Here is a 16,857-nt window from a genome sequence, read left to right on the forward strand (position 1 = left end):
CAATAAAGCTATTTGCACGTTAAAGGTGGATCGAGTGCTCTGTGTTCAGTTTTGGAATGTAAGCTGTGAGTGATCATGTTTACAGTGACAACAAGCAAAACATCATATATATATATATATATATATATATATATATATATATATATATATATATATATATACACACACAAGTAAGACATCTTTCTTGACAACTGTTTTGTATCACTGTACTGTACAACTACCTAACTGACCTGTACAACTAAGTATTACTTTTAACCACATTCTTAGGTTCAAGCGCCCAGATGCCTCAGGGTTAGGTGCACTATACAAATGCAATAAATACATAAATATATATATATATATATTCAGTGTATAAGCATTAGTTAAGAGAGAGTTAAGGTGATCTGATTTATCACAATGAACCCCCGGAAATTCAGCGGCTATGGGAAGTGATGAGCATCAAAACTCGTTGTCCTCCCGTTGATGTCCCCAAGATGCAATACTGTACCCCCACTTTGAATCCCTTCTGTAATATGATGTATGTACACATGGGTGCGCAAGGAAGGGTGGGGGTCAAGTTGATATGCTAATCACTGCCCAGACCTGCTGACTTTCAAAGGTTTCACTACCATACATCAAATCACCTGAACTCTCTGTTAACTGTGACTTGTTCACTGAATTTCAAGGGTTTTAAAAGGAAGAAGGCCACTGGCTATGACCTTTGGCCATGGGCACTGGCCTCCGCCTAATGGATCTCATTAGCCATAGCCTCAGTCCATGGTCAGCAGCCGCAGGGGCCACTGCCCTTCCACCTTTGCCAGTGTCACACTTGTGTATGGGCGCGCTATAAATAAAATATCATATCATATTACCCTAAACATGTTTTTCGGTCCTGCCCACTGTCTATTTTGACCCAAATATTGAAAAAACACGGACAGCCTAAGCTGGCGCTCTCAGGGTCGGCCATGACCACTACAGATGTTGCACCAATCATTGAAAAAGGGCCATGGCCTCTGCCTAGGAGTTCGGATCCCAACTCTGCGCAAGTCCCAGTGGTGCACAGGCTATTGATTATAACCATGCTTTTGTTTATTCCTGCAATCATTTCTCTTGCCAACAAAAACTCCTTTGCTGCCGTCCTCTATTTCTGGCACTCACCCATTCCCTACTTTAACCCCTCCCCCATACTACCATACACTCACACACATAAAAAAGATACAAAATTCGATATAGAAAGTAGAAGACCACAAAGTAAATGTTATGCTGATTTATACTGTGCACCGCTGCCATTTTCATGGTCCTGTTTCCTTGCACTTTATGTTCCCTTCTCCTCCATCCCGCCTTAGCATTACCCTTCCTCCCCGTCCTGCACTTCTCCTCCTCCCCCTCTCCCCTCATTTCTGTTACCGCACTTGCACGCTCTAAATAGTCTCACCACCTTGTAGGAACGTTACTGTTTGTCTTCTTCCTTGTTCAGCCCCACTTACACTTCCCCTCCTCGCCCCTCTCCCCTCTTTTCTGTTACTGCACTTGCACGCTCGGGATTGTCTCACGACCTAGTAGGAACGTTACTGCTGTCTTCTTCCTTGTTCCTTCCCCCTCCCTTCAACTCCCCCCCCCTCTTTCTTGTTACGGCACTTGCACGTTCCGAATGTTTCAAGACCTAGCAGGAACATTATTGTTTGTTTTCTCCCTGTACCTCCCACCCTCCATTGTCTTGATGCGCTTTGAAACACCATTTGACTGTATGAGTGCATTATAAATACCCAATAAATGTGTCCCCACTCCTCTTTTCTTGGGCACCCCACTCCCCTCAATTGCCTTTTCCCTCACTGACTCTTTCCCATTGACCCCTGCCACTCTTCAGTGCGTGTGATGCATTTGCTTTTCAGAGCGCATCTTCTGACGTTGCAGCGGTAATATCGCAAGCTTCCTGTGGGATTCCTCCAATAAGATTAAAATGTGCTCTGACAAATGGGCTCCCTACTCCACTCCAAATTCCACATGTAGTCGTCTTAGCCCCTCCCACCTGTAGCCTGACTTGAATGCACCCCTTTTCTTCCTCCAAATATCATTCTAAGCACTTTTCGTTATGTGGCTTCCCTCCGTGTTACCACAGGAATTGCTTGCATCGACTTTTCAATTCTGAAAAGTCTCTCTGCTACAAAGTACCATCAGAGATATAGAATTGTTTTTCGGGAGCAAGGGGAAGCCCCTTTTCTGTTGCATATTTCAAAAACTACAGGACGGAGTTACCCCAAATGACCAAAAGGCACATCAGCAGTGCTTTATTATATTGTCCAATATTCAACTGCACCCCACCGTAGTGGTCCTAGGGCATCAGGCCTTGTCCGAATGTTAGCGTATTGTGACCCTGCAAGGGTTTTGCCAGACCTGAACCTGTAGACCTGAAAGAATGCCAAAGTAGTTATTGTGGTGCAAATCCATCCAGCAACCTTTTGTGCTATTGGTGTTCACTCAAAGCACCTTTTCTCTATTGGAAAATGAATGTGGCAAGATTGAAAACTGCACTTTTTTTGTTTTCCTAATAACCTTTACACCTTTACACCTTCTAACAAATGTTCCACAGAATGTGGACAAACTTCTTTTTTGGGAAGATTTCACCCAAATCCTTCCAGCGAGTCAAATGGGTACAATGTGACTCTTCAAGAAAAGTTTCAACCCAGGGTGGACGACCCCAAATGAGCATCTGTGTGCCACAATGGCAGCCCCTGAAAAATATTTGCCCACTTGCCACCAATTAGTTTGCCCCTCTCTCCTAGAACCAGCCTTGTTGCCTGTTAGTGGATTATCGACAAGGCTCTGGAATTCTCCAGAAGAGTGCCCAAAGGCCCAGACCGAAATATGCCAAAGGGGAACCAGGGAGTGATTTGCGGCCACCAGGGTCTTCTGAGTGATCCCTCAAATCATTAGTTCATTTTAGGCCACTTTTGGGCATATTTTAAGAAAACAATGGATGGATTTGCACCAAAGGTGCAAAAGCACGCTGTCAGCACAAGATGCAGCTCTTCGCAAAGGTTTGGTGCAAATCAATCCAGCGTATGGAGCTGCTGATGAGAGCAACCATTTATCCATGGAGAATGTATTGGAAAATATATGTTTTGGAATGCCAATATGTTCTGAAAAAATACAAATGCACATTACCGAGGCCCTCAACAAGGTTTCTGTCTTGTGGTATCAGAGTGTGGAAGCAGACCCTAGATGAAATGCATATATTAGTATATTTATTTTCTGCAGCCTACATGCATACGTCCATCGCTACTGTTAAAAGATGGCCGCCCAAACGCTGGCTACCCACACCCTGTACGGCGCTCTGCTGCTTTCGAGCTAGGTCTGGGCTTTAAACAATAATATAATATAAAAATGTGGAGAGGTTGTGAGCACAGCGACAGTTATTTAGTTCACTCAAGGATGCAAGGAACGTATGGAAGTCCCTGCAGGTGCAGCATTTCTCATACAATAGTCCTTTCTCTAATAGGTCACTTTCCAGATGCTTAAGAGAAGAGAAGAGTTTTCAGCATTTTCCAGAATTTCTCAGGTCACAATGATACATTAATAAATAATATACATATTATGGGGCTATTCAGGCATTCGTGGACCCCCGGCGCCATATGTAGTCCTGCTTCACAGACACCTTTGGTATGTTCAACGATTCATTCCTAAGAGATCAAATCGTGATGGACAATATGAAAAAGCAGGCGTGGTCCTAACCGAGTGGGGGTCCACCAGCAGGTGTCTCCATTTCCATAGTGAGGAGGAAGGCGCAGTGACGCGGATCTGCAGAGGCTTTGTTGATTGGTGCAAATTTGTGGAGGTGCATACACGTCAACAAAACAAAACACACTAAATGTAAATAAGAAAAGCAGTGCCTTACAAAGCTAACATTTACCTAAGAGGGCAAGTCCTCCAAACTAAAGAGGAGTACTGATTAGATATATAAAATTACATCATTAAGTGTCACTGGAGGCAGTGGTGGGGTCAGGCAGGAAGAGGGTAGGGGAGCTCCCTCTTCAGCGAGTAAGTGAAGTTTAAACCGAGTTTTGAAGAGATGCGCAGTTGAATGTATTCATGTATATACAGCATTTATAAAGCCAGATCTTGACTGAGAAGCGACGGTGTGCTGTACCTTCGAAATGAACCCTCGGGAGGGGGCTACAAGCAAGGATGCCAGGGTAGTAGAGGAGCTGCGCTGGAAACGGGGGTCAGATGAGGGGTTTGGATCTGAGAGTGGGAGAATTGGGATTGAGTGGAAGGAGCAGTGATTGGCGAGATGCTCTTTGAAGAGTAGGGTCTTCAAGTTCTTCCTCGAGCTTCAGAGGGAGGGGGCCAGTTTGAAGATGCATTTACATTACAAGGAGGCCTTGGCATGTTTGTTTGTTTGTTTTATTGATTTATAGAGCGCACCATACCCGAGGGTATCTGGGCACATCACATGAAAAGTTTGATGAGACCAGTTACAGACATACATATCAAAGGTAGTTGAGGAAACAGTAAGATGACAAATCTACAGAATACCGTTACATATGTACTACAGACAGTCACAATAGAAATGACATGTATGCTGTGAGGTGTGTATTAAGAGTGGAGCAAGAACCTTTGTTGTATATATTCACACCAAGAGGCTCTGAAAAGGTGATTCCTGGAATTTCTGTATTTGTTACGGAATCTGAATACATCATAGAGGGTGAATCGTACTGCTGCTTTCCTACCATGACTACCTGATGTAGCGACCATTGAGGGGGAAAGCACATACGTGGAAAGGAAGCGCGTGAGGCATGAGTGCAGCATTCTGGAAAAGAGTCAGGACCATTTAAGGAGAGTCTTGAAACAGTTGCACATGTAAGCTCTCTGTGTGACCACGTCTGTTGTGAAGTACTAGCAGACCTGGTATCTACTGTGTTAGTGATGCACGCAAGTCACTGGGAAACCCCGATTACCAAGGGGGAGTTGACAAGCATTTTTTGGTAGCAGGGCATGAACCTGCAGGCTTAGCATGAAGTGTTGATATGAATGTATTGTGTATCTGAAGACAAGTGGGGGAAATTGATATTGCACCTGTAACACTCGCTGAGCACCAGAGGAGGCCTTAGATAAAGTGAGCCATGGATGGCACGGGCCCATTGCTATTTTACCAGTGGGCAGAAAGTTGGCTGAGGCACTTATTTCCTTCAGTGGCAGTGGGAGGTTTTATTGGCACTCCAACCACTAAAAAGTCATCCCAGGTTTGCACGCTGTATTTGCTGCAGATGGTGATATTAATAAATGCTAATTCATGTCAGAATGGAAACACAGCAAAAGCAGCGCTACGACAATTCCTCGGGTGCAGGAAGCCAAGACGGACATCCGTATGTTGGGTGGCTGAGGGCAAGGCGCTCGGTGGGGTTCCACTATCTGGGAATGAAAGGACATATTTGCATTCTTCTCTAGATTCGAAGTTTGAGATTCCAACAGGAATTCAGAAGATCCGGAGGGTGGAGTCTGTTATCTGAAGTATTGCAGAACGCCCACGTAAGGATCGGAGAGTCCATCAGTTGCCATTCCCTAAGTCTTGTAATGGGGGTCTCTTGCCCAGAATAGTATGATATTCCCAAATGTCGAAACTTGAAGATTCCAGGAGAGCTGATCCTTGAACCTGTGCTAGGATCTCCAGCAGCAACACCTTTGTTGGCTAAAAGTTCCCTAGTAGGAAAAGTTCCTTCTTGGGGAACTCGGCCAGGCCTGGGAAAAAGCCTTCTAATCTGCCCATTCCTTGGACAGATCTTGGTACCATTAACTTATAGTGCCTGCGCGGAATGTCCTGAGGGGGCGGTGCATGCCAGACCCATAGAACCTGGTTTATTCTGATATCAGGCAACTATTCTGAGTGGGTATATCCCAACATCTAGTGCCCAAGATTGCTACCCAGGCCCAACAACTACGAAGTGCAGGGCAGTGCAAGTTACCCTGAAATCCAGGATTGACTGTAATGTCTATGCAGCTGCCCTGGTAAAGAGTGCAGAAGGGGCAGACTCTTTCAGACCCGAACGTAATGTTAGGAGTTCCACTCGGTACGCCTGGAACGCACAATATATCTACATGAAATCAGACAAAACCTGGTTCACTGCCACTAAATTCATGCCTCTGAGAATTCAGAAGGTGATCGATAAGATAAGGTGTTCCGTGTTTATGCAGAGACAGGTGTTTTATGGCCAACCATCCCCTTCTGGCAGGGTATAAACGGGGTGCTGGTGTAATGTGTATTTGTCTGTTTTCTCTATGCTTCTTAGCCAGACATTACATATTCTTTAAGCTTCTAGAGAGTTACATGATACAAACACACTTTTTGTGCACAAAACCCATTGGTAATGGGCAACAGTTTTATTTCTGAGTATTGTCCATAGGAAAAATACAATAGAGAGTGGCCAATAGAGGAATGAGCTGCATGGAAATAAGTTCTATGTTATGAGCAGTCTAAGTTAACCCAGGTTCTTTTATTAATTAATGAATTACTTAAATTCATTATTTAATCCAAATCCTGCATCAGGGTCTGATTAGGTAATTCTGCTTAGCCATCATGTTGAGGGTAATAGCTAGGTGAAAAATATGTCTCTGCCCATAATTGTGTAGCGTTTAAATTGAGGGGTGCACTGAGCCCCTCTTTCTGACATTAATGCTGATGTCAACCCACACAGTTGTACTAATTCTTTCACTATAGGTAGCTTAATTTGTAGCTGTAAAGATTCCTTTTCATAGGATAAAAATAACACCTTTGAAAGATCTGCAGTGAAATCAAGTGTTGATAGACCAATCACTTCCCTCTAGCCTTTCAGTATGTGTGACTGTTACAAGCTCCTTTGGGGGAGCTGTAACATTCTAGGTCCCAAGGCCTGCTAATATGGGCCCTTCCACCAATGTTTGTGTACCCTAATGGGGACTCTACAACTTGGTTCAGCATTGTGTGGCGTGAGAACCCATAAATGGAGGTGGAGAATGCTTTTTGTTGAGGCAACAAGAATGCCATATTTTGATGTAAACATGTGTACACCCCTGATACTCTGAAAGGGTCTCTGGAGCTATACACATGTATTGTACATTCTCTCATGACTTGCTACCCAGAAAGCTGCCTGATTAGAGATTTTAACATTCTTGAGAAATTGTAGAATAAAATGGCAGCTTACCACTGTATACCATCCTCAGATGAACAGGTGGGTAGAAAGTTCAAATAGATTGATTGAAGAAAAATTGCAATCTGCCATTGGAGGTGGAATTCTGTTTAAAGACTCCATTCAAGTCGTGCTGCAGGCTCATAGCAGTGCACCTTGTTCAATTTTAGGCCGATCTCTATCCGATGTAAGCAGTGGAAACACATCACCAAAAGCGATTTCTGCAAGGTGGATGCATAGCAAAGATGTGGTTCAGGTGGGAGATGCAAAATACAAGAGACAAAAGAGTGTTAGGAGTGACAGTGTTGTTAGGTCTGTGCTCTTGCTTTAGGCTCTATTTTGTAAGCTTGACGGTTTCATGACGGTTTCATGAAGGGAATCCATTGTTTTCCACTATCCTCCTGCCTGCCTAATTCTTAAGTCTCTTGACCTGGAACTTTGATTGATGTTTCGATTTCTTCTCTAAACTCGTACTTGGCACCTTTGGATGTTCAAAAGGCAATTGTTTCTCCTTATTTTAGAAGGCTTTCACTGGAACTTACATGATAATGATTCCCATCTAATTTCTGTACACCCAGTTTTAGTTCAGCTGCGTAGGTGAACACATTTTGACATGCTGGTAATGTGCTTTTTGAAGCATTTGGGTGTATTTTACCTGTCTTAATTGATGCTCAGCATACTCTAGAGCAGCATCAGGAGACAAGTTGAGCAGGTCAGCCCTGCATGACCTCCAAGCCTTTGATGGCAACTGTGTTGCAGTGTTCTTTCTTATGTTAGCTCTGTCAGCAACCTTCGACATCAGTGTCCATTCTGTCTTGGTGAACCATCTATATGTGTGAGTAGCAATGAGGTTTGCTACTCTCAGAGGTGGTCAGAGCGTGCTGAAAAATTGAAATCTTGGGCACGCCAGAAAGAATGGCAAGGCGGGTTGCGGGAGTGCTCTGGGAAATGAGATTAAGGCATGAGAGGAAGGCAAAGGTAAAATATTACTGTGGCATTGTTAATGCATATACTATTTATTAATTATGTTATTAATTAAGCGGAAGATGTGTTCAGTATTGAATTGCATGTGCATCTGCGTGTGTATGTGTGTGTGGCATAAGGGGAATAATCCAAATATTTAGTTGGATTGTTGGTGGGCAAATCTGCTGGGGTGCTTCATAATGTAATAACACCATTTAAACTACAACTTGACCCCATAGCAACTTCTTAGGAAAAAAAGATTTTGCCAGAGTGGCCTGAAGATTTTCCCTGCTTGCGTACATTGTGGGAGGTACCCCAGTGTACCACTGTAGTCTAGTGTCCTTAGGTTGCTCACAGACCTTATGTATTTTGAGTTCTATTGCATGGCCTGTGCCATCACAATAATGCCCTTACTATGTTCACAGGTCCAGTGCATTCTAGGACGTTTGCCTGCGTCTGCTGTATCACTACTGGTCCCAGTGCATTCTGGGCTCTGTCCCTGCATCTGCTATATCACTACTGGTCCCAGTGCATTCTGGGCTCTGTCCCTGCTTCTGCTATATCACTACTGGTCCCAGTGCATTCTGGGCTCTAACCCTGCGTCTGCTATATCACTACTGGTCCCAGTTCATTCAGGGCTGTGTCCCTGCGTCTGCTATATCACTACTGGTCCGAGTGCATCCTGGGCTCTGTCCCTGCGTCTGCTATATCACTACTGGTCCCAGTCCATTCTGGGCTCTGTCTCTACATCTGCTATATCACTACTGGTCCCAGTGCATTCTGGGCTCTGTCCCTGCGTCTGCTATCTCACTACTGGTCCCAGTGCATTCTGGGCTCTGTCTCTGCGTCTGCTATATCACTACTGGTCCCAGTGCATTCTGGGCTCTGTCCCTGCGTCTGCTATATCACTACTGGTCTCAGTGCATTCTGGGCTCTGTCCCTGCGTCTGCTATCTCACTACTGGTCCCAGTGCATTCTGGGCTCTGTCCCTGCGTCTGCTATATCACTATTGGTCCCAGTTCATTCTGGGCTCTGTCCCTGCGTCTGCTATCTCACTACTGGTCCCAGTGCATTCTGGGCTGTGTCCCTGCCTCTGCTATATCACTACTGGTTCCAGTGCATTCTGGGCTCTGTCCCTGCATCTGCTATCTCACTACTGGTCCCAGTGCATTCTGGGCTTTGTCCCTGCGTCTGCTATATCACTACTGGTCCCAGTGCATTCTGGGCCGTGTCCCTGCGTCTGCTATATCACTACTGGTCTCTATGTTCACAGGTCCAGTGCATTCTGGGCCGTGTCCCTGCAACTGGTCTCCAGTATGTTCACAGGCCCAGTGCATTCTGGGCCGTGTCCCTGCAACTGGTCTCCAGTATGTTCACAGGCCCAGTGCATTCTGGGCCATGTCCCTGCATCTGCTATGCGTCTGCTATATCACTACTGGTCCCAGTGCATTCTGGGCTCTGTGCCTGCGTCTGCCATATCACTACTGTTCTCCAGTATGTTCACAGGCCCGGTGCATTCTGGGCCGTGTCCCTGCGTCTGCTATATCACTACTGGTCCCAGTGCATTCTGGGCCATGTCCCTGCATCTGCTATATCCCTACTGGTCCCATTGCATTCTGGGCCGTGTCCCTGCGTCTGCTATATCACTACTGGTCTCTATGTTCACAGGTCCAGTGCATTCTGGGCCGTGTCCCTGCGTCTGCTATATCACTACTGGTCCCAGTGCATTCTGGGCCATGTCCCTGCGTCTGCTATATCACTACTGGTCCCAGTGCATTCTGGGCTCTGTGCCTGCGTCTGCCATATCACTACTGTTCTCCAGTATGTTCACAGGCCCGGTGCATTCTGGGCCGTGTCCCTGCGTCTGCTATATCACTACTGGTCCCAGTGCATTGTGGGCCATGTCCCTGCATCTGCTATATCACTACTGGTCCCAGTGCATTCTGGGCCGTGTCCCTGCGTCTGCTATATCACTACTGGTCTCTATGTTCACAGGTCCAGTGCATTCTGGGCCGTGTCCCTGCAACTGGTCTCCAGTATGTTCACAGGCCCAGTGCATTCTGGGCCGTGTCCCTGCAACTGGTCTCCAGTATGTTCACAGGCCCAGTGCATTCTGGGCCATGTCCCTGCGTCTGGTATATCACTACTGGCCCCAGTGCATTCTGGGCTCTGTCTCTGCATCTGCTATATCACTACTGGTCACAGTGCATTGTGGGCTGTGTCCCTGCGTCTGCTATATCATTACTGGTCCCAGTGCATTCTGGGCTCTGTCCCTGCGTCTGCTATATCACTACTGGTCCCAGTGCATTCTGGGCAGTGTCCCTGCGTCTGCTATATCACTACTGGTCGCAGTGCATTCTGGGCAGTGTCCCTGCGTCTGTTATATCACTACTGGTCCCAGTGCATTCTGGGCCGTGTCCCTGCATCTGCTATATCACTACTGGTCCCAATGCATTCTGGGCTCTGTCCCTGCGTCTGCTATATCACTACTGGTTCCAGTGCATTCTGGGCTCTGTCCCTGCGTCTGCTATATCACTACTGGTCCCAGTGCATTCTGGGCCGTGTCCCTGGGTCTGCTATATCACTACTGGTCCCAGTGCATTCTGGGCCGTGTCCCTGGGTCTGCTATATCACTACTGGCCCCAGTGCATTCTGGGCTCCGTCCCTGCGTCTGCTATATCACTACTAGTTCCAGTGCATTCTGGGCCGTGTCCCTGGGTCTGCTATATCACTACTGGTCCCAGTGCATTCTGGGCCGTGTCCCTGGGTCTTCTATATCACTACTGGCCCTAGTGCATTTTGGGCAGTGTCCCTGCGTCTGCTATATCACTACTGTTCTCCAGTATGTTCATAGATCCCGTGAATACCTGGAGGAATCGAACCCTCTAAACCTCATTACCACCCTGCTATCCTAATCAATAGAGTACAGTGAGTTTTCACAGCCCCATTGCATCTTGGGAGGTATCACTGCACCCGCACCATCAGTAGAATCCTGTGAATTTCCTCTGCCAACTCATTACTAAAAGATCAGTTTCCACAAATCCAGTGCATTGTGGGAGGTATCACTCCGCTCTCCTCATCAGTAGAGCCCCATCGGGTTTTCTTTCGACTTTGCACCGTTTAAGGTATCTCTCCGCTCGCCTCCTGAATAGAGTGCCGCAAGTTTTCAAAGTCTCCGTGCACTGTGGGAGGTATCACTCCGCCGGGCTCATCACTAGGATCCCGTGAGTTTCACAGTGCACCCTGGGAAGTATCACTCCGTGCTTCATCACTAGGGTCCCGTGAGTTTCACAGTGCACCCTGGGAAGTATCACTCCGCCAGCCTCATCACTAAAGCTTCCGCTCTCTCGGTGCTGAGAAGGCCCTGTGATTCGACCTGTATCCCTCCACCAGCCACCACGTGGCTCCTGAGAGCTGCCTCTTCAGCAGCAGAGCTCGCAAAGGAAGCGCCTTAAGATCTGGGCTCAGAAAAGGCTCTGAGAACAGAAAGACAAAATCAATGGCGCATTTTCTGAGTTAATGCCACGCATGGCACTTACAGACATGGAGCCTAATAAGGTATGCAGGCCGCGGCGGAGGGAGACGGAGCCAGGGAGCGGCCTTCGCCGCCTGGCGCTCTTCCAGCACAATGAGCTTTCTGCCAGATTCGAGAGGAGGGAAAAAAAAATCAATGACATCTGTGGTATAATGGTTAATTAAAGGCGCTCTTCAGCAGGGCTTGAGATGAGCGGCTCAGCCCGCGCTCCGGCAGCGGCGGGCTGATTATCTGCAATAATGCTTTCTCAGCCACGAGTGGATAGGCCAAAAGCCGCAATGTGCAAAAATTGGGAGAAAAATTGCTTTTACTTTCTCTCTTTTTTTAAAGTGATCAATACATGCCTTTCACCGGCATTAGCGGGTTCGCAGGCTTCGGAGCTGCGTATGCACTTCAGGAGCGGTCCCACCTCGTGAACCTGTCGATTTCAGACCGAACCGCATAAGGCGGTGGGCGGAGAAGTGGGGGGCTCCCTCCCATGGCCTCTGCAGAAGGTGAAGGAGGAAGGGGCTCGGTGAAGGCAGGTGTAGGCCTCTCCAGTGACCCACACATCTTCACACTCAAGGGGAGAGCTATGAAGAAGCAGAAAGAGAGCACAAGTGGATTCTGGGTCGCCATAAAACATGGATTCTCATACTGGCTTCGCTGTCACACAAAATGGCCTCATTCCAATAGCTGCGGAAGCGCAAAAAACATGGGAGAAAATGTAGACACGTTTTTTCGGTATGGCCTTGCTTTCGCGCTTTATGACTGATACCCAGAATCATGTGCAGACAAACTACACACTGCAGCCATTGACTCAATGGGAGTCCTCACCCTGGTTCAAGAGTGTGAGGTCCCTTGGGAATGTTGAATTGGGCCTGGTTTCCTTGGGTCTGGAAAAAACCTGCTCAATGCATCATTTACAATGGCGGAACAGAGGCGTGTACGGCAGCCATTGCTGATCTCCTGAATATGCACGTAACCACTGGCGCGTGTGGCCGCCATTGCTGATCTCCACAAGGTGCACGTAGCCACTGGCACATGTGGCAGCCATTGCTGATCTCTGCAATGTGCACGTAGCCACTGGCACGTGTGGCAGCCATTGCTGATCTCAGCAATGTGCACGTAGCCACAGGTACGTGTGGCAGCCATTGCTGATCTTGCAGCCATTGCTGATCTCCACAATGTGCACGTAGCCACTGGCATGTGTGGCAGCCACTGCTGATCTCCGCAATGGGCACGTAGCCACTGGCGTGTGTGGCAACCATGGCTCATCTCTGCAATGTGCACGTATCCACAGGTGTGTGTGGCAGCCATTGCTGATCTCGCAATGTGCACGTAGCCACAGGCGTGTGCGGCAGCCATTGCTCATCTCCGCAATGTGCACATAGCCACAGGCGCGTGTGGCAGTCATTGCTCATCTCCGCAATGTGCACGTAGCCACAGGCGCATGAGGCAGTTATTGCTCATCTCCGCAATGTGCACGTAGCCACTGGTGCGTGTGGAAGCCATTGCTGATCTCCGCAATGTGCACGTAGCCACAGGCGCGTGTGGCAGCCATTGCTGATCTCTGCAATGTGCACGTAGCCACAGGTACGTGTGGCAGCCATTGCTGATCTCCGCAATGTGCACATAGCCACAGGCACGTGTGGCAGCCATTGATGATCTCCGCAATGTGTACATAGGCGCGTGTGGCAGCCATTAGTGATCTCCGCAATGTGCATGTAGCCACAGGCGCTTGTGGCAGCCATTGCTGATCTCCGCAATGTGTACATAGGCGCGTGTGGCAGCCATTGCTGATCTCTGCAATGTGCACGTAGCAATAGGTGCATGTGGCAGCCATTGCTGATCTCCGCAATGTGCACGTAGCCACAGGCGCATGTGGCAGCCATTGCTGATCTCTGCAATGTGCACATAGCCACAGGCGCGAGTGGCAGCCATTTCTGATCTCTGCAATGTGCACGTAGCCACAGGTGCGTGTGGCAGCCATTGCTGATCTCCGCAATGTGCACGTAGCCACAGGTGCGTGTGGCAGCCATTGCTGATCTCCGCAATGTGCACGTAGCCACAGGCGCTTGTGGCAGCCATTGCTGATCTCCGCAATGTGCATGTAGCCACAGTTGAACTAAACCCTGAGTGACCCCCTTCATGTGTGTTCTGCTCACTGTAGCCTCCAGGGGCCTTTCTGTCTCTCGTTTCTGAATGGAGGGGGCAATGAGAAGGTCTAGCATAGGCTGGTGGTCGATAAGGTATTGCGGGCACTTTTAAAACAAGTTTGCATCTATTTTAAAACGCCAAGATGGGCCCATCTCAGGAAGTCAACATTGATTAATCGTTGACTTAGTGAAGGCGTCTGCAACCTTTGCTTCACCAGATATTGTGAACTACAGCTCCCTTCAGATGTAGCCAGCACAGTCAATGGTGAGGGATCATGGGAGTTACAGTCCAAAACATTTGGAGCGCCACATGTTGCAGACCTTTGCCTTGGAGGGTCATCCTGCATTAAGCGTTATTTCTATCGGGTGTCGCCCGTGCAGTAATGGTTATTAATGCATGTGGAATCCGGGCAGGTCAGCACTCATGACTTCTGTGCGAGGGCAGGAAGGCCCTATCACAGATGCAGTATTTCGAGGATACTGCGTGTTGTTTTTTCAGACTTAACCTGTATCTGGTTTATTTTTTTAAAGTATACAAATCACTGTTTGTTGGTGTTTAAGAGATTGCAATGCAGTTCATAGCACTGCTGTCACATGGAGAAAGACTGCACAGATAGGTCAATAATGACACAGCTGCGCATTGTACACCTGCATGCACAAATTGGCCCAACTCATTTGCAGGTCCCTTGCATCTTTTGGGCCCCAAAGTGAAGGGGAGACACTAATTAAGAAGGCAGCACACAAGTATTTAAAATTGTGAGGCAACATCTCAGATTTTCATAAGTGATTCCAACGCATAACTGTGCACAATTTACAGCCTGACCGCATGTGGTGTTTACAACATATTGCATGAGGTACATAGGTGAGGTTCATCCATCACAGGACTAAAAACATTTGCCCGCATGGCCCCCATCCTCAACGCCCTGCTCTGTCTACCCCTTCAAGTACTCATCATGTCCAAGACTGGCTGTACCATCTGGAAAGCAGTCCCAAACCGGATCGCCCCTCTGCTTGGTTGAGAAACGCGCCATCACCGGATGCCAGCGCGCCACCAGTAGCCACAACAAAGCCAGGCTGCAAAGAAGCAAAGAACTGCATGAGGGGGAACAGACAGCAAAACATCCTTATTCTGCTGTGCACCCCGTCTCTAGAACAAGTTACCAACACAGATAAGACTGGCCCCTCCATCCTACCCTTTAGCTGGCACCTGAAAACCTTACCTTTCAAAGAGCACCTCGCCAATCACTGATCGCTCCGCTACTCCTGTTCTCCCATTCCTCTCCTAACCCTGCCTATCCCAGCTCCTCTGCCGCCCCAGCTGGGTGTGTTTCCCTCGTTCAGTGTTGCCTTTCTTACCAGATAGGTTTACGTTCTATAAATCTCATACATACGTGCATATGTGCAGGCATGAATATGTACATTAGGTACAGCCTTTAAAAACAGCACCAGGTCTTATCTGTTCCCCCGTACTCATAATTGGCACGGAAACCCTCAGCCTGCCCTACGCCACCCCTCCCCCCCCGTGAAGTGGTATGATATGATATTGTTTATTTGTATAGTGCCTATACCCAATGGGCCTCATTACCACCCAGGCGCTGGACCATGGTGCTGTTAGCACCATGGTCCATGCCGGTCTCCGGCATGGTGGATGGCGGAATTACCGCCCCCATCACAAGGTTGGCGGGGGCGGTAATTCCCCATTCACCATTTGCCCTTCCCCATTCCCATTTTGCCCCATAGGGCATAATGGGGATGGGGAAGGCGCTAATTACGGCACCGTAAATTACGGTTGCCGTAATTAGCTCCAAGGTCCCTTAGCGGGTTGGATTTTAACACCTGCAAAAAGCAGGCGTTAAAGCCTCCAACCCGCTAAGGGACCTTGTAATCAGGCGCTAATGGTTTAACGGCGCTGACGCTCTTTACGGCGCCGTTAAACCATTAGCGCCAGGGTCGTAATGAGGCCCAATGTGTTTTAAAGTGCTGCAAGGCAAGGGAGGGAACAAGGGAAAAATACAGGGAACAACTTACATGGGAGGTCATTACGACCCAGGCGGTAAGTACACCAACTTTACCACCATGTTTACACCATGGTGGATGGCGGATTTACCGCCCCATTCCAAGGTGAGTGGGGCGGTAAATCCCCATTTCCCATTTACCATTCCCCATTCCCATTTTTGCCCCATAGGGCATAATGGGAGTGGGGAAGGCGCTAATTACGGCATGTTAAATTACGGTGCCGTAATTAGCACCAAGGCGGTTTAGCGCCATGGATTTTAATGCCTGCTAAAAGCAGCCGTTAAAATTGGAATCAGGCGTTAAGGGTTAACAACGGCATTAAGCATTAACGCCTGAGTTGTAATGAGGGCCATGGCCTTGAACAATAAGAATGTGAAATGAACTATCATACTCGGCCTGGTGACATTTCAGATAGTGCAAGAGCTAAGACATAGATAAGGAAGGGAGGGGGAGAGTGGGAAGGAAATGGCAACAAACAGGCAACTAACGTACTAGGCCTGACCACATTTCTGATAGAGCCTGAAGATTACAAGAGGAGAGGGTGAGGGGGAGGAGAAGGAAGGAGAGTGACAAAAGAAGTGACCATCGTACTAGGCCTGTCGATATTTCATGTAGTGCTGGAGAGGGAGGAGGAGGAAGAGAAACGAGAGGGAGGGGGAGGAGACAAACATTGTAGCTATCATACTATGTCCGAGGACAATTCTGAAAGAGTAAGAAAGGGAGGGAGGGAGAAGAGAGAGGAAGAAGGGAGAAAGGAGAGAACAATAGTAAGCAGTGAAAAGAGTGGAGAAGCAAGAGGGGAGAGACAATACAGCTGCAGGAGTCGGTACTACACATAGTGATTTTTAATTTCTACGCGTTCGGCGTGTGTGCTGATTTGTATCTAGAAGTTTCTTCCTTTGTTTCCAGCTCAGGTGCATGACGAATTGAGGTCCACAAAGGTCATGGTTTCATGACACATACAACAGGTACCACGAGCACGGGGCTCTTTAAGTTTCTACCGACTGGCTGCTAGTGCATCTTAAAACCTGAGACTGAAGGCGCGGCAACCCACGGTTCCTGG

Source organism: Ambystoma mexicanum, chromosome 14, assembly GCF_040938575.1.
Source record: "Ambystoma mexicanum isolate Mex_15411 chromosome 14, UKY_AmexF1_1, whole genome shotgun sequence".
In the NCBI taxonomy this organism is placed as follows: domain Eukaryota; kingdom Metazoa; phylum Chordata; class Amphibia; order Caudata; family Ambystomatidae; genus Ambystoma; species Ambystoma mexicanum.